This window comes from Giraffa tippelskirchi, chromosome 7, assembly GCF_054371585.1.
Source record: "Giraffa tippelskirchi isolate mGirTip1 chromosome 7, T2T-mGirTip1v1.2.pri, whole genome shotgun sequence".
NCBI lineage: Eukaryota > Metazoa > Chordata > Mammalia > Artiodactyla > Giraffidae > Giraffa > Giraffa tippelskirchi.
In genome coordinates, this window is record NC_137281.1 from 55,349,836 (window position 1) to 55,368,876 (window position 19,041).

The following is a 19,041-nucleotide window of genomic DNA, read 5'->3' on the forward strand; positions in this document are numbered from 1 at the left end:
CTGGGTGCTTCTGGAGACTCAGCATCTAATTGAAGGTGCACTTCACAGAAGCCCTAAGAAGCATCACTGCCCTCACTGCATAGTCACGAAAACCCACAATCCCAGAGGTTAAGGGCCTCACGAGATCGGAGGGCGAAAACCGAGAAGGATGCCCAAGGGACGTGGCCTGAGCTCAAGGCAGGTGAGCCTTCAGACCACCACACTCGCCAGGTCGGCTCAGGTCACAAATTAAGAGCTCCTGAGGGCAGGGAAAACCAGCTGTCTGCTAATGGCACCTGTTAAATATGACTTAGAGGGACATCCCTGGTGGTCCAGGGGCTAAGGCTCTGAACTCCCAAAGCACGGGGCCGGTGTTCAATCCCTGGTCGGGGAACTAGATCCCACGTGCTGCAACTCAAGATCCTGCCACAGTGAAGATCGAAGATGCTGCAACTAAGACCTTGTGCAGACAAATAAACAAAAATAAGTACTAAAAAATGAATATGTCTTAGAGAATTTTATATTATTCTTTGCAGCTATTACAAGATATGTTTACATTTTTAGCACTCGCACAATGTAAGCTCGATGAGCAGCTGTCCCCCTGAAAGCAACAGAGACGCTCCAAGCACCACGGGCCCCCACGCCAGCCAGCCTCCTGACGCTCATTTCTTCTCCATGTCATCCTGTCGAGGCAAAGAGCTAGGCCTTGTCAGCTACTTTGTTACATAAAAGTCCTTACTCTATGGAATCTGTCCCCAAACTGTGAGGCATTATCAAATTACCTTCTCTCATTTATTTAATATTTCATCACAGGGCTCAGAATTCATACCATCCTTCGCCTTCACAAACGCTTCTCTGTGCATAGGCCTGTGGGCAGGGAAAACTAATCCACAGAAATAAACCTTCTCTCCGTGTTCTCCAAGGTCAATAACGTTAAAGGACGGACTTAATTTAACTCTGCCTCTATGCTTTCAACCAATGAGTTGCACTGCAAGGGACCATCTTAATGCCGTGGCCATTAGAGGTTATGCTCGAATTTTTCCTTTACTTTCTAAAAGGCTTCCGAGTCAAACTTGAAAGGACCATCCTTATTAAAATCAAAGATAAAGACCACTTCCCTTTAAGAAGAAAGGCATGCCATGTTGGATTTTTTTTTAAACAAAGTGTGGCACTTTTACAAACTTGGCCCAGGTTCTTAGGAAGAAAAATAAAAACAGGATGAAACAGAAGAAGCAAAAACAAAGGCTTCCAAGTTCAAAAAAATTTTTTTTCACGTCTAGTTTATTGGACATGGAGACCACTAGGTATCAAAGGCCTTCAATAAGATAAAGCATCTTTCACTCACTGCCACTAACACAGCAAAGTACACTGGGCTCTATAATTCCAAACCCAACATACCCTGTCTGGTTCAAGTTTATGTTCATCAGAAGGCAAGACTTTTTCTGTAACAAATCACACACACACCACACCCAATCTCACACACACACACACCACACACCCCATGGTGTCAGCTCTTCTAATTCCACAGTCATTGCAATATCTACCAACAGAAGCAAAGTGTTTCTACGAGGTTACAAGTGGAAAGATTTACCCTGAAATTTGGCCTTTTTTACTTTGATGGATGAATTTACAGACACTTCAAGAGAAGAGAGCCCAGCTCTGAAAGGCAAGCATGCCTGTATTAAATTACTGAGCGGTTCGTTGTTTTCACAGCTGGGCCAGGATTTCCTTTCATGACAGTGGCCGCTGTTACCCTGGTCCTCTGCTCAAGACAAGGTTCTTTACGATTTGCAGCAAACGGGGCGGCTGCCTGGGTTCTACACCCACACTTATCCAAAGACAGACCCCTTTCTGTTACTTTCTTAACGAGCAAAGCGGCTGCAATCAGCCCGTCTGCCAACTCCTATCCATTAAGAAGTGGTCAGGATGGAATAGTTTAAAAAAAAAAAAAATACTCCTCTACTTCATTGAGAGCTTCCAGAAATGAAGTCTCCTCCATCCTATACCTTCAATGTCGCAATGTAACTAATTTTTTTTTTTTAATTTCTGATCAACCTTAGCTCTCACCTTTAAAAAAAAAATAAATAAACAACAGTAATATGCCTTCCTCTCTTGAAAAGATTAAATTCTTTATCCTTCCAAAGTCATATGGAGGTGCTCAAAACACCATGCTGGGGAAATTCAGCACTTTTCTGAGGCGTACTTTTAAAGGGTCTAAATTGACTTTTCATTCTCCACCACCTTTAACTTTGTAAGGTGCAACTTCTCAAAAGCATGACTTAGATTCAGTCATGAGAGCGAGATGCCCAGGAAGAAAGAGTTCTGTTCACTTTCTGACCTGCCCTAAAATGGGTGACTCCTACACACCCTCTTAGGTGGGAAGAAAATCTGTAACCAGACATTTGCTGAGACTGGTTAAGAAGCAGTAACTACTAAAATGAAAGACACACTAAGGAGACCAAAACACACAGCGCTGTCGGAGTCCCCCTAACGGAGGACCCGGGCTAGCACAGGGCTTCTGCTCAACCTCCAGGCCTGCAGGGTTCCCGCTCTCAGCAGTGGGAGCCCACGCGGCTGGGCAGAAGCCACAGAAGATTCCCGTGGAGATCTTCATCCCAGATCAGACAGCTTGAGAAGCAGGCTCAGCTCCGTTTTTCTCATTTGTCTCAAGCATGCAGGCTGCCCCTCAAGCATGTACCGCTTCAGAGTCTCCAAAGGTGGACCAGATCTTCTTCAGCTTTGAGGGAGACGTAGAATAGGAAATGAACATGTAATCAAAGAATTTCTTGGAGGTAAAACAGATCAGGAGTCATACTGGTTGTTATGAACCAAACTGTGTCCCCTTAAAAATGTAAATGTGAAGCTCTAATCTCTGATGTGGCTGGCATTAGGAGCTGGGACCTTTAAGGAGGTGAGGAAGGTAAAAGAAGTCATAAGGGTGAGGCCCTGATCCCATAAGACTTGTGTCCTCATAAGGAGAGAGACATCAGGGATGTGGGCACACAGAGGAAGGACCACATGACGACAAGGCAAGAAGGCGGCATCAGCAAGGCAGAGAGAGGCCACAGGAGAAACCAACTGTGCAAACACCTCAACCGCAGACCCTTGCCTCCACAAACGTGAAACAACAAACTGCTGTTTAAGCCACCCAGTCTGTAGTGTTTGTTACAGCGGCCCCAGGAAGCTAATACATTTAACTTCTATGAACCTCAGTGTCTTCAGCAGTGAAGGGAAATAGTAAGAAGACGCATTCTAGCAGGGCTGTTAGAAACATCTAATGAAACACCCATGCAGAGTCCTGGACAAGTAGCGAGTTCCAATGCAATAGGGTTCTTACTAACACCACATCAGCTACAACGCTCTCCTTGTGATTTACATCTCAGATTCTCCTATGGAACTCTAGACATCTGTGCAGGACACCAGACAGAATAAACGAACCTTAGCTTCTCTAATAGCTGAGCTATTCAACCTCTCATCACTGGTGCCTCAGCTTCTCCCAAGAAGTATTTAAAGTACAACATAATAAACACCCATGTACAACCCAGAAATTAAAAATAATGTGAAAATCAGGGCTTCCCTGGCAGTCCACTAGTTAAGACTTTGCCTTCCAATGTGGAGAGGGTGAGTTCCACCCCTGGTAGGGGAATGAAGATCCCACATGCCTCATGGCCAAAAAAACTAAAGCAAGAAACAGAATATTGTAACAAGTTCAATAAAGACTTTTAAAAACGGCCCAGGTTAAAAAAAAAAAAAAAAAAAAAAAAACTTAAAAAAAACCCCAAACTGTGAAAATCGGGACTTCTCTGGCAGTCCAGAGTTAAGAATCCCGCTTCCACTGCAGGGGGCGTGGGTTCAATTACTGGTCAAGAACTAAGACCTTCTCCTTGGTGAAGCCAAAATAAGTAGAAACGCTTCCAAATACAGTTTCCGGGGAAGGAAAAAGGGCAAAATAAAGGGAGAGGGGCTTAAAAAAGAAAAGGAAAATCAGTGGTTGCCTGGAGGGAAAAATGGGGAGGAGACTGACAAATTACCTGGGGCAAAGAAGCAGGAGGTTCCGCTGGAGGCTTTAGTATGAGTCTGGGTTGGAGGGAGTGGTTTCCTAGGTGTACACGTTTGTCAAACGTCATTCATGTATACAAGTAAAATATATGAGTTTTATTAATATGTAACTTATACTTTTAAAAAGTTGACTTTTTTAAAAAGGGGAAAATGTTCATCCATATCAGTATTATTAAAAAAAAAAAAAATCTGATCTACCAGGAATCTGAAGTAGGCTAGTTTCTTGAGCATTTACATGTTAGTTCTGAGCTCCCTGGCAACCTTGGTAAAGGCAATCAAGTGCCTTCTTTATTACATGAAAAAGAGCATACCAATTCTTTAGGTGGGATGAGCTTTGTTTTCTTAACAACTCTGAAATTTTATCAGAGGAATCCTTAAGTGAGAAACATGTGTTAGAATAAAAAACCAGGTGTTGGTAAACACTTGTAAATTTCTGTGGCCCTGCAAGCCATATGGTCTCTGCCTTCGCCTTTTTAAACATGAAAGCAACCAGAGACAGTAAGTTAATCAGTGAATATCTCTGTGTCCCAATAAAACTTTATTTACAAAAAAAGACAGGGAGGGCCTGTAGCTGAGCCCACGCACCAGTTTGCTGACCCCCGGGGTAGACAATGTACTTTTAATATTCAATTCTAAGCTGACCTGAAGCTTAACAAGGAAAAAGCATGGGAGAACATGAAGGTGACCTTGACCCATAGATGTTTCTATGAAAGAAAATATTGAATAGTCGCAACAGCCAAGTTCGGAACTCATTTGGATAACAACCACTGAAAACTTAATTTTAGACAGTTACGAGTTTCTATAAAAGCATCTGTAAAGAGAATCTCATGTCAACAAATATAAAAGAAATTTTTTTTAAGTATTCAATTTGCCTCAAGATCTTATTGCACTGTTTCTTTCACCCTGAATGTCATTCAACTTACTATAACTACATCGGCTTTTCATTGCAACACTGGATGTTTAACTATAAACTATATCCTGCCTCTCTCTTTGTGTGTAAAATTGACAAATGTGTTGTTTTTGGATTCCAGAATTCTGGAGAAAGCCAACCTAAATGAATTAAGATGACTAATGTGTTGATTCTGCTTCCAATCCAACAAAATGTTAACGTAAGAACCCGTGTCATATGATGCTCTTTGTTTTAGTTCAAATTTAACATCAAATATTGAGTAAGGCAGTTTCTAAGTAAATTACTAAGCTGAAAATATTCCTTCGGCGTAGCAAGAACTCCATCTTGCTTAAACAAATGGAAATTTGAACATCTTTGCTCAGATCAGCCTAAATAAAAAGTCAGAAAAATGCAAACCTCCATTACAGGGAACAGTATTCATCTCATCTTTCCGTGGAAAGTGGCACAATACTGTCTATCGAGGAAAAGGATTCATTTCAAGTGATTCACCCATAATCGTGACATCAAGGAACACCCTACACGCAGCCAATGCTTAAAAGCAAGATGCTGTTTCTCTGAGTGCGCCAGGGAATTAATCACATCTAAGGCGAATGATGACAAAGATAACAGGAGTGAGACAGACAACCCATGTGTCTCTGAGCATCCAGCTAGTAACACGGTATCTGGCACAACTAGTTCTTCTGCAGAATGATGATGTTTTTACAAATGTTTTCACTGCATTTACTTAACATTTGGCTGAGGAGTTCGGGTGGCTATAACACACTGCTACACAGTTTTGTTCTAAGTAAACTAACATTAGTTTTTCATCATATAATATTTGAGCAATTTCTATTCCCACGGAGGCAGTAACTATTACACTTTCAAAAGCTCTGCTGGAAGTGCGGCAAAGCCTGAATTCAATTCCATAAACATTCACCACGGACCTTCCATGAATAAGATGCTAAATGTCACGTCCTAGATAATCAGCTAATTCTAATATCAAATCTTTCCAGTTTTCTTAAATCAATTACATTTACTGACCACCAAAAGAATGATTTTAATAACTGCCTCAGTGTGAAAATCAAATTTATGAAGAGATTATTAAAAATAGGAAATCAACAATTAGGGGGGCCCAATCTTTCACAAAAAAAAAAGAAATTTAAAATTTTATAAGGAAGAATTTAGAAACCCAGGCTCTAGAAATGGAAACTACATAGAATATATGTATTTTGCCCCTAGGTTTTAGATTCAACTATGACAGGCTGTCACTAACTGAATTTTTTTTTTCATTACCTGCCAAGTATTTAGGCAATTTCCATTGTTTAGCTAAGGGTAATTCTGCAATCAATAATACTTTATTAATTACATGCTGATAAATTTCTATCAGAAAAGCAACCATTACAATAAAAACATCAACCTCTCTAGGTATATTTTTATTTTCTAATTCTATTCAGTTCAATGATTTTTTTTTTCATGAATAAAGCACTCTCTAGAGCAAGTATGTGTATTTAACTGCTACTAATGATTATAATTCCTGAAATCTATCAGGATTTCTTAATTCAGGATCCAGGGACCATCCTCCCCACCTCTCAAACCTACACAGAAATGCCAGGCTAAGAACACATTGATTCCCCTCTCTGTGCAAAGAAGCCAGAAATCCCATCAGAGTCGCAAAGGAGCCCAGGGTGCCAGAAAAAAACAAAAGACGTTAAAATTCAACAGCCTGGAATTCAAAAAAAAAAAAAAAAAAGCTGAAAGCTGTGAAAACATTTTGTTTGTTCCTCTGAAAGATAAACAGAAAGAAGTATTGTGTATTTGACAAAACAGACAAAATCTCAGAACAAGTCTATCCACACGAGCTGACCATCCTGGGATCTGAAGGGGACCTCAACCATTATGAACCCAGAACCCTGCCCAGCACTCAAGCCATTCCCACAACATCGTCAGTAAGCGGCCGCCCAGCCCGCACTTCGACACCTTTGAGACGGGGAAAGCACCTGCTCAAGGCAGCCTGCTCTATTTCTGGAAAAGAGGCAATTTCCTGCTTGCTTCCTAACGGGTCACGAAGACCAGACAAGAGAAGAATTACTTCTGAAGACCACTCACCATAGGGAAGTCCGTTTCAGGCGGGGTGGGGATATTTTGTTTGCCACTGAATCCCCAGGTCCTAGAATGGCGTCGAGTACACAGCTGAGCACTCAGTAAGTGTTTGCTAAAGGAATGGCTTGTTGATCAACTGGTAGCATCACTGATAGAAAGGAATGCCTATTTCACAGCATAGTTCTTAGGGGTTGAACTGTGTCACTCCCAAAAGAAAAATGTATATCTAAGCTATGACCAACCTATACAGCATATTAAAAAGCAGAGACATTACTTTGCCAACAAAGGTCTGTCTAGTCAAGGCTATGGTTTTTCCAGTAGTCATGTATGGATGTGAGAGTTGGACTATAAAGAAAGCTGAGTGCCAAAGAATTGATGCTTTTGAACTGTGGTGTTGGAGAAGACTCTTGAGAGTCCCTTGGACTGCAAGGAGATCCAACCAGTCCATCCTAAAGGAAATCAGTTCTGAATATTCATTGGCAGGACTGATTGAGGCTCCAATACTTTGGTCACCTGATGCGAAGAACTGACTCATTAGAAAAGACCCTGATGCTGGGAAAGATTGAGGGCAGGAGGAGAAGGGGACGACAGAGGATGAGATGGTTGGATGGCATCACCGACTCAATGGACAAGAGTTTGAGTAAACTCCGGGAGTTGGTGATGGACAGGGAGGCCTGGCATGCTGCAGTCCATGGGGTCGCAAAGAGACGGACGTGACTGAGCAAATGAACTGAACCCCCAGAACCACAGAAGGTGACTTTATCCAAAAACTGGGTGTTGACAGAGGTGATCGAGTTGAAATTAGATTCTTAGTGTGGGCTCCAATCCACTGTGACCAGTGTCTCTATAAAAGGGGGACATGTGAACATAGAGACAGTCACACACAGAAGGAAGACAGTGTGAGAACACACAGGAGAACCAGGCAGGGCGCCATGCGAAGGTGGGGAGAGACTGGAGTCAGGGTCTGCAGGCAGCCCAAGAGGCAAGGAAGGACCCTTCCCTACAGGCTTCAGAGGGAACGCGGCCCTGCCAACACCTTCAATTCACACTGCAAGCCTCCAGAGCTCAGAAATGATTAATTCCTCTCCTATGAGCCACCCAGGTTGTGGTCCTTTGTTCCGGCAGCCTGACCCAACAGTGGATGAGGTCAGAGCCCCAGAATCATCCCAACTGGGGCTGATTCATACTCCGGACAGAGCCTGTAACCCTAACAGGAACTCTGGGATGGATGGTTCACATCGGGGCACAGAGTGCTGAGTGACAGTGCCGGGGCGCACGAGCCAGGTACCCCTCACACCCATGGTCCCCTTTCCCGGTCCTGTCTCACTCCGGCTACTGCTGCTGCTGTGGCCACCAGCCCCGTGCAGCTATCAAGCAACTTAACACAAACGCAACCAGACAGCTTGACTTGGGGCTGGCTGCAGTGTGCACCCCCCCAATCCTACTGTGGGCATGGCATACCGGCAGAAACCTGCTTGGGAGACACAGCTGCACAACCCCAAAAGGCTGGGCGTTAACACCCGTGGGGCCGCTCCAGTCTGATGGGATGGGAGGTGCATTCCCCCTCACCATGCAGGCTGGCAGCTCTGAGATGCACTTCACAAACCTCCTCAGAAAGCCCCTGGACAGAGGGCTGGTGGCCCCCCACACTGCCTGCACCTTAACACGCCCTGCCCTGCTCAGCCCCCTTCCCTGTTTAAGCCTCCAACCCACACCCATGCTCTCTGAGGCCACATCCCCAAATTACCTGCAAATAAGACTGTGTCTCCGGTTCTGCTCTGAGGGGGAACCTAAGCTGAGATGAAAACCTCTTAAAACACTTTCAATACCCAACACAAACTCACTAGCTTAGTTTTTATAAAACCTGACTCATTACACAAGTTCCCCCGTCCCCCTGCCGTTCTAACTGGCCGCACTCTGCTTCCCTATAGAACTCAGTCCACTGGTCCACCTCTTTCCGTTGAAGTAAACCGGGTCCACATCTCTCCAGCAGGACCATCACAAGGACTAATTAATGCCAACCTCTTCTGCCACCAGCTAACCAACGGGCACTCTGAGGACGGGACTCAATTTGCCAGCCCGTGGCGTGTCCACGCTCCACCCAGAAGTGAACACAATATTCTAGGTGTGGTCTGATCATGGGCACTGCTTACCTTTCTTGACCCCCAAAACCACGAAAGCTTCAGCCATCCAAATGCACAAGCAGGCTGTCTTGCCTCAGAGGCTTTACTGCTGCAGATGCTAAGGGCTACAAGGAACATTCCCCAGTAGAAATTTCTAAGCGGCTGAAGGTAACGGAGGTGCCCAATGCCAGCTGCAACTGAGAAGGCCCGCCTTTAGCACCCACACCCCTCACACGGGGGGTGGGCATTAAGCACTTCCACCCTGCTCCCCCAGCCTGAGCGCGTGGCTTGTGTGAACTTGGTTAGCGTCTACAGCAGCGGGGGGATTGCGACTGAAGGCAGGGGGCCATCCACTGAGTACTCAGAATGGGCGCCCCAAGTGTACTTTCCCTCTGGCCAACCGTCAGCATGCGGACCCCTGGGAAAAGGATCTGAGCCAGGCATTTCCATCTCCCTGGAGCGACACGCCCTCCCTGCTCTGAGCTTTCCTCTCCCACTTGGTCTGTCACTCGCTACGGGAAAAGCTGAGGCTTGCGCTCAGTGGACGTGGAACTAGAGAGGCCTGCCTTCTTCTGTCTTTTCTGCTAGAAGCATGGATGCGGTCCAAGTTGGGTGTGGGAAGCCAGGGCTTTGCAGAAATCCCTTCTGCAATCCACTGGTGGTTGCGCCCGCTGCCCAAGGGCAGTGGGACAAAATCGGCAAATATCTGTCAAGTTTCCAAAGTAGGACAGAGACTGTGATGGATGAAGGCGCCCTGCAGCAGGTCGGTCGAGGAATTTAAAACTTGAGTGACTTTTCTTCCCTATTTCGTACAACAGCGCGCCCAATACCAGCTCCTTTTTTAACTTCTTAAGAAAAAACCTAGCTCCCTCTGTGCTGGAGTCCACACGATAGTGCCCACCGTTGAGAAGTTAAGAAATTTAAAACTGAGTCCCAACAACCAAACATAAGGAAACTCACGGTGGACAAGACAAGACGACAGACACCACGCTGGGCACCGTCACAGCACCTCACTGGATTCTCTCAGTACCACCAGGTTGGTGTCACGGCGCCCGCTTCATAGGTGAGGACACTGGGACTCACGGGTTAAGGACAGGGTGCAGGGCACAGGCGTTGGTAAGTTGAAAAGCACAGAGGTTTTATTAAAAAAAAAAAAAAGCATATCTAATTACCTAAGAAAGAGCGAGGGCTCACAATCCAAAATAAACCCGGGCAGTGGACACACGTGTATGCTGCAGTCCTGCTGTCCCAAGGCTTCATCACTGCAGCCAGTTTCCCACTTTGGACACGTCTCTCTGGCTGCAGGGACCCCCCTGTGTTACTACCCACTGCCCTCACTGACCCCCGGCCCTGGCGGCCAGGGCAGCCGCATGGTGGGACGTCCAGGAGCGAGCGCGGCCCACAAGCCCGCCTCTCCTCTCCTCCCGTGCCCCCCGTGGCGGCCGCGGGGGTGGGCTCTGCCTCCAGGGGTGGGCTCTGCCCCCTTGTCTAGCCCTGCCCCTGAGGATCAGAAAGCCCACAGCCCCACACAGAGGCTGCGCCCCCTCTCATGGGCGGGACGAGGCACCAGCATTCTGTTCGCCACACTGAGGGTCCTGCTTCTCTCTTAGTGTAGAACTTGGAAAAGGGGGGGAAAATACGCCCTTTGCTGGGGCCTTCAAAGCCCCACACCTCTTTATGGGCGACCTGACCAATCTAAGCTCAAATTCCTCTTGTTTAGAGTAAGATGTTCTACGCACCTCGAGTCACTGTAATTTGAGAAGAGCATGGCCACACATTTCAAATCAGTGTGGAATTTATAAAGAAACGGGGTGTAACAGCACACTACTAGGTTCTGTCCTCTAGACCCAAAAGAGTTCACAAGTCACGTGATTAAGGCTCGCTCGAGTGAGGTCTTGGCTATTTGCGGTGTTTTCAAAACCAAGTGTTTCTTTCTGTGTTTTTAACCTTCAATACTTGGTGCGATAGAAGTGGCCAACGATGTGCCACTTTATCTATGAAACGGAGTTCTGTATACCAATAAATTCTGGTTTAAAGAAAAAAAAAATTAAGTTGAGAGCCGTGTGAAAACCAACACTGAAGTACACAATCAGGAAATAGGACCCGAAAATCTTCTCACCATGCCCTGGGAGTCGCAGGAACCTGTCCCAAGTGTGACTCTATACCACAAGCTAACCCTTTTTCTCAGCTCTGCATCATTCCTTGTTTCACTGTATGGCTATAATTTTTAAAAAGCATAGGCATATCGTGAAATCCCATGCTTTGTAAAAGATTCCATTATAAGAGTAATCATTATTGAACCTTTTAGCCCAGATGTAATTTCTTACATGTTACAACAAGTTTGACACACATTGTGAGTCTCAGCCAAGGTTGATAAAGTTCAATAACTTGGCTAACCAACCGTGTGTACTACTCATTATAGAAGTAATAAATAGATTCATCAAGATGGACATGAAAAAGCCATAAGAAAATCGGATCCCATTTCCAGCCTGACGCCATAAAAGCACCTCTTGGACTTTAATATAATTTTATATATAGTTATCACACCTACTCATCATTCAATACCAAGCACATATAAGACAATCAGCTACCTGCATTTGCATATGGGATAAATTCCAGTTACAGGGGCAAATTCTCTATCCTAGAAAACTTGAAAGTCACACGCATGCACACACACTTGTGTGTTCAACGTCTGTGTGTGTGTGCGTGTGCTAAGTCACTCAGCTGTGTCCGACACTTTGCAACCCCATGGATATAGGCCCTCAGGCTCCTCCATCCATGGGATTTTTCAAGCAAGAATATTCGAGTGGGTTGCTATTTCCTCCTCCAGGGGATCTTCCTGACCCAGGGATCAAATCCACATCTACTGAGTCTCCTACATTGCAGGCAGACTTTTTTTTTTTTTTTTTTTGCCACTAAGCCATCGGGAAAGCCCGTGTTCAACTCCTAAAAGAATTCATATCAAGTAGAAAGGGAAATCAGACAGACACGCCTAGAAATGTCATTTTCCTTCCTATTATCTTTTGGGGTCAGTTTTAGCAGAAGCGGTTTAATTTTTATCCCCCAGTAATACTTTCAGTCTAATTATTCTTTTAGCCTCTTGATAATTGAAAAATTTAGTAGAAAGAAAAGAAAGCCTGATTTAGATCAATGTCATGGATGGAAGAAAGAGTCTCAGTTCACAGAACAAAAAGAGTCTCCTGTGATCCAACGTACAGGAGTCGAGAGAGCTGGCCTGCAGGATCAGAACACCGTTAACAGAATTTCCTTTATGGGGAAAGAAAACCTGACTGAGTACCGGCCTGAAAATCCAAGCTCTCCCTGCTGCCTTTCTCTCTCTTGTGGTTCTAAAAAGAAATGCGGACACGATTTCAAGTGTTCACATTCAAGGAAACAAAACCCTTCCCCTGTCAGAGAGAAGTCCTCCCCAACATCTGGTGAACCACAGCGGAGCTGTCCGAAGCAGACATGGAAGAATGGTACTGGTGAGCCCAACTGCAGGGCAGGAACAGAGACAGAGCGTAGAGGACAGACTTGTGGACACAGTAGGGGAAGAGGAGGGTGGGACCAACTGAGAGCAGCACTGAAACACGTATATTACAGTGTGCAAAACAGCACTGAAACATATCTATTATCATGTGCGATGTGCGTGTATTACGGTGCGTGGGAAGCTGCCCTGCAGCACAGGGATCAGCTCGGTGCTCTGACCACCTATAGGAGTGAAATGGAGGGTGGGGGGGAGGCTCACGAGGGTGGGGGTATGTGCATACTTATGGCTGGTTCAGGCTGCTGTATGGCAGAAACCAACACAACATGGAAAAGCAATTATCTTCCAATGAAAAATTTTAAAAAGTCAGGCTGTGTGCTGCCCTGTCCTTGCTAACCCTCTGCTGGAAAAACAAGAGCACCCGGAGGCACGGCACCTCGGCTCCAGGAGGTGTGCCTGTGGGGAGAGTCTGCACCCTCCCCCAAGGACAGAGGAGCCCACGGGGTCCACGCTGCAGGGTCCTCTCCTTGCAGCTGAAGGCTCTCTTCTGGATTTTCTCTCTTGTACACATCAGCACAGCGGGATCAGTGTGTGACAATGTTATAAATACCCTCATAACCTCCTGGTACTTTTCACGTCTACCGCGGAGGGGTAAAAAAAAACCACACAATCAAGCTTTCCAAAATCCAAGTTATGCTCCTCAAAACAAGGAAGATCATCCCTACTATTAATTAAACAAGCAGCACCTACTCATCACGACCTTTGCCAAATAACGGTGGAGTTGTTAACTCAGCCTAAGCAGGACATCACAACAGCAGAGTGCTTTATTTTCTCAAAAAGTTGGCAACCGCCGGACTCTTCCAAGAGCTTAAATACCATAATGACAGATACTGATGTTCAGAAAGATTAAAGTAAAATATGAAACTAAACAGAGAACACAGAGATGAGCCAGAGACAGGCTCTGAATCACAGAAGAAAAAGAAAACTCTCACACTGATTGTCATGATGAAAAAAAGCTTACGGAAACTACAGAAGAAGGCTTAATGGTTCCCCAAAGACTTAAGGGATGGCTAAAATACAGCAGGCTAACGTTACAAGCATTCTGTGCACAGAAAGCAGTCTTTGCGATGTCCACACGATTGTTTATGGCAACGCCCAGAATCAGGAACATCAGTAAATTTCTAAGCAGAGATTTCTGAGAGCTATGCAGAAATGCTATCAGGAAGAGTGGAGAGTTTTCTATCATGGACTTGATTTAAAACAAAGCCAGCTTGCAAGCATGTTGACTCTGAGATTCAGTACTAATATTTAAGCAAACAGTTGAGTCAACATGAACAATGTTTGCTGTTTCTTACTTGTCACAAGAGTTGATTCTCCCCACTAATGTGAAAGAGCACACACATACACACACACACACAGAGAACTATACAATATAAAGCCCAGTTTCCTAAAGCGAACAGTCAAGGAACATTGAAGAAAACACACACAGCCCCCTAATGCCCATGCAACATGCAAAAGATCTGTTAGGAGAGTAGAAGCGTAAACCTGGACTCACTTATTTCTACATGTGACAACTCTGTCCCCACCCAGCTCAACTCAGACTCCTGAGTGCACCCCTCACTTAGGTAAGCTAGCATCCCTCGGGTTAACCTCCTAGGATGTGCAGTCTAGAAGCTTCGGTAGTTCAGCTTCTACATTCCTGTAAAGCCACTGGCATTTCTTCTTTGGGAGTTAGTTCAAAACTATTTCACTTTCAGGTACTTCTCAGTGGACAGTTTAAACAGAACACATGATGATGACTGTTGGAGCCTTTGAGAAGCTAAACATTATTCAATTCTTCAGTCCAGACCAGACCAGCTTTATAGTCACCGAAACATGAAATCTATAAGTCATTCCTGAAGACTGAGTGTGCCATCTGAAAATTTTCAAAAGTCTGGAATTCAGTTGATGTTTAAATTTTATATAATGGATAATTTAAAAAAATATCTGCTTGGAATTTGTAAACCCAAATGCACAATCTTAAAATGTGACCACTTTCCCTGAAGCCTCGACAGAATGTAAAATTCAAAGTCTGGGCAATGATTCTCCACTTCATGGTCAAATACGGTGCTTTGCAACTGCCACGCCATTTGAGGGGCTGAGAAACTGAGAGGGGTAGAGAAGAATCGCGGCGATTGTGACATCCCGCTGGTACACACCGTCAGATTAATAACAGCGTTAGCAGAGCTCGGCTATACGGTGGGTGAAGCCAGGAAGGGAGGGCTGAGAGCTCCAGAGCCGAGTCCAAACGCAGAGGGAAGCACAGAATCCAGCGACAGGAGAGCCAGCCAGGGCCGGCAGAGCAATCTGCCCACCAGACAAAACGAGGACACCTGCCATTCAAACCAAACTCGAATTTTTAGCACATACTATCTGAGCAGTATGCCGAGCTGCTCAGACTATAAATACAAACATCAAAAGGCAGACAGACATCTGTTAAAAAAAAAACCCTAATACAGCTGTACGCTTATTAGCGCAAGGCAAGAAAAGGAAGTGTGGATTAATACAAATGACAGACAAGCCACGGCACTCGACCACAGATCCACGCTTTGTTCAAGTTAACAGTGACTTTTCGCTCACCCTGGACTTATTCGCAGGTTTTGCTTTCCTTCATAGTTATTCGGAAGAGGCCAAAGTGGAGATGAAGCTGAAGAGAAATCAGAGACTGCCAGGAAGACTTAAAGAGCATCAGTCAAGCCAGCGAACCTTGTCTTTCATTTATAAGAACCTACCTGGTGATTCACTTGCAGACATCTCAAGAATTAAAAGGCTTTAGTATCCTGTGCGGAGAAGGCAATGGCACCCCACTCCAGTACTCTTGCCTGGAAAATCTCATGGACAGAGGAGCCTGATAGGCTATAGTCCACGGGGTCGCTAAGAGTCGGACACGACTGAGCGACTTCACTTTCACTTTTCCCTTTCATGCACTGGAGAAGGAAATGGCAACCCACTCCAGTGTTCTTGCCTGGAGAATCCCAGGGACGGCGGAGCCTGGTGGGCTGGCGTCTATGGGGTCGCACAGAGTCGGACACGACTGAAGCGACTTAGCAGCAGCAGCAGCAGCAGTATCCTGTGCTTTTAAATACCAACAGAGAATTACAGAAGTAATTAGAAACTGCGTGTGTACATGTGTACAGGGAAACAGTGGTTTAAAAAACAAAAAACTATACCGTAAAGCAAACCAATGCAAACGTCCTCGAGCAACAGAAAGGTCAAGTGGCCGGGATTCTGGGTAGCCCACAGCTCTAGAGAGGCACGGCATCTTGTCTAGCTCTGTGCTGAACACTTGGCACCTAGCTCTCAGCAGTCAGTTTGCTGACTGCACGAATGATGGAATCGAGGGCACATCTGTGACGAGCTGGCACCCAGATGTGCAGGCAGTGTTTGCTGACTGCACATGTGATGGAACTGAGGGCGCATCTGTTGCTACTAGCCAGCCAGCGCTGTCTCTCCACACAGCCCTCATGGCAGACCCTACAGCAGGGTTCCAGGCTCGAGAACCCTTACAGACTAGGCGGGCAGCGGGACATGCTTCCAGGAGACAGCCTGGTGTGATTCTGCTTGCAGGGCACACAGCCCAGTCGGGCCTGCTCTTCTGATTTTTTTGAGAGTCAGAACTCAAAGATTTGTTGTTGTGTAGTCGCTAAGTAGTGTCTGACTATTTGCCACCCCATATACTCTAGCCCAGCGGGCTCCTCTGTCCATAGGATTCCCCAGGCAAGAATACTGGAGTGGGTTGCCATTTCCTCCTCCAGGGGATCGTCCCAGCCCAGGGATCGAACCCACGTCTCCTGCGTCGACAGGAGGATTCTTTACCACTGCGCCACCAGGGAAGCCCCAACTCAACACTACTTTTACGTTAACTCTCCTGATTTTAACGTGTTGGCAATTCATCTGAAACAAAACTGGCAAACACCACAGGTCATTTCTGCACAGACCAAACAAACCACCTGAGGGCCAGATGCAGGCTACAGACCCCGGTTACCCCGCTGTCCCAGTCAGGAGGCTCTACTCGTGACCCCTGGCTTCCAGACAGGAACGAGCAGGCGGGAGAGGCCACCCCCTCAGTCACCATCACGGTGGATCGGCAGTGGATCGGCAGTCACTCGGCAGCACCATGGTGCGTCAGCAACATTTAGACACCATCCTGTCCTGGACAAACTCCGACCACAGGACAAGGGGAATCACAGGGCTGCTCCCAAATGCAGAACACACGGACACCGGACCAGACACATCCTGGGGAAAACAATCGCCTGGCACAAAGAACCCGGCAGGAAGGAGAGAAGAGGCGTGGGACGAAGGGTTTGATGCTGCAGGAGACGACCCACCACCTTCTGTGGCACCTGAGGAGCGGCCCCCCAAGATGCCCACATCCAAGTCCCGGAACCTGAGTCAATCCTCTACGGCAGAAGGGACTCTGCAGATGTGAGGACGATGACGGTCTAGAGATGGGGACATTCTGTGCTGGTGCAGGTGGATCCCAAGGGATGAACGGTGTTGCTGTAAGAGGGAGATTTGTCTACAAGAGGAGAAGGTGACGTGATGGGGAGTGACACGCTTTCAAGGTCGAGGAACCGTCCATGGGCCAAGCCTCTCAACAAGTGAGGAGGGGACTCCCCTGGTGGCCCAGGGGTTAAGAACCCACCTGCCGATGCAGCGGACACCGGTTTGACCCCTGGTCCGGGAAGATTTCATGTGCAGCAGAGCAACTAAGCCAGTGCGCCACAAGAACGGAGCCCATGTCCTCCAGAGCCCATGCTCCAACGAGAAGCCACTGCAATGAGAGCCCTGCGTGCCGCAAGCAGAGAAAGCCCTTCACAACACAAAGACAGGGCGCAGCCGAAAATTAATTAAAACAAACAATTTTTAAAAATTAAAAGGTGAGGAGGGGACTCCCCTGGTGGTCCAGTGGTTAAGACTCCATGCTTCCACTGCAGGGGGCGTGGGTTTGGTCCCTGGTTGGGGAACTAAGATCCCTGCATACCACATGGTGTTGCAAAAAAATAGAAAACAAATAAAAAGGTGAGGAAAGAGGGTCTCCCTAAGAGCCTCCAGAGGGATGTAGGCCCTGCCAGACCGCCTGACTTCAGCCAGCAAGACTGATTTCAGACTTCTGACCTCCAGGGCTGCAGGCGAGCAAGATGGCACTGTTTAATAGTTAACTTGTAAGGACATAGCGGCAGATGTGGGTGTGCCCTTGGGTAAGTGACAGAGCCCCATGATGGCACGCAGACACCACGGGCTTCCTCTGGTCAAGTTCCTCCCTGGTCAGGCCAACAGGCCCATGAAAGAGAAACACCAGGCCATCAGCCGTGGCCAGGCTCGGTACAGAAAGGCCCTCAGGCCCAGAGACCCGCAGCTCCCAAGTCAGCTTTTCAGGCTGCAAGGAGGGTGTCCTCTGCCAAAAACCTGACTCCGCTCCCTGAGATGTCCCCCTGGATAGATCTGTTAACTCTCCTCCTTGTCACACACTCAAGCTGGTACAAGGACCTGGAATGGAAACTTCCTTTCCTGAGAAAGCTATAACAGCATTTCTTTTTTTTTTTTACCCCCCTAGTAATGCCACTTGGAATACAGTGATCATATTTCAGCTGATAGAAAGAAGCTTTTCAAACCCAGCCACAGAGAGGAGATGCCACAGCTGCCCTCCTGTACGACACATCAGGCAGAAAAGCGGAAGGAAGGGAATAGGCCTGAAACTGAAAGATGCAGAGAGTTTTGGGATCCAACCTTCCAGCCACCGGTGGCTGACATGGCAGAATCTGTCCATGTGAAAGAGATGGATTATTTTCATCCTCTGGCTTCATGCGATCACCGGGAAAACAGCTTCCACGATGGAGGTGCTGCTGGCGAATTCGCCGATGTTACATAAGCCAAGAGCACCCTCATGAGCCTCAGTCTTTGCTCGGCACTGCGAGCAAAACTGCAGAAGGACCTGGGAGGCTGCAGCCCACAGCAACCGGAAAACATGCCGTCCAAGGACCAGCAACGCTTTCACCTACAGAAACTCAGCATGGTGACAGCCTCCTCAGAGATGCCCATCTTACCCCAGGCCTCTGCTCCCGAGTATCCAGCTAGCATCACACAGCCCATCAACCCTGGGTGGCACAGCCTCCCTCAGAGGGTCCAAGGCTCAGCCAAGGTACTTGACGTCTAGTTACCTTCCTGAACCCAGAGAAGATGTTTGCCGACACCTCTCGGCGGGTCTTAACAAAAAACACGCTGATGGGTTCTTCCATAGTTTCAAGTGAATGGGACAGCTAGGCTGGACATTTATACTTAATATTCCAGGCAGCCCTATAAACCATCACAAACTCAAACGAACCAGACCTCTGACTCTAGGCTTTTGGAATAAAGATGTTACT

The 19,041-nt window shown here is 46.6% G+C and overlaps 1 protein-coding gene and 1 long non-coding RNA gene across 33 annotated transcripts in view; one reads left to right on the plus strand and one right to left on the minus strand.

Annotated features, from left to right (window-relative positions):
• WWOX (WW domain containing oxidoreductase) overlaps positions 1-19,041 on the minus strand; it is a 918,690-nt gene that overhangs the window by 875,730 nt on the left and 23,919 nt on the right. The window lies entirely within an intron of this gene.
• LOC145514891 (uncharacterized) lies at positions 8,222-10,372 on the plus strand. Its single transcript, XR_014060548.1, has 2 exons — positions 8,222-8,311; positions 8,959-10,372. It is a non-coding gene; the product is annotated as an uncharacterized LOC145514891 (long non-coding RNA).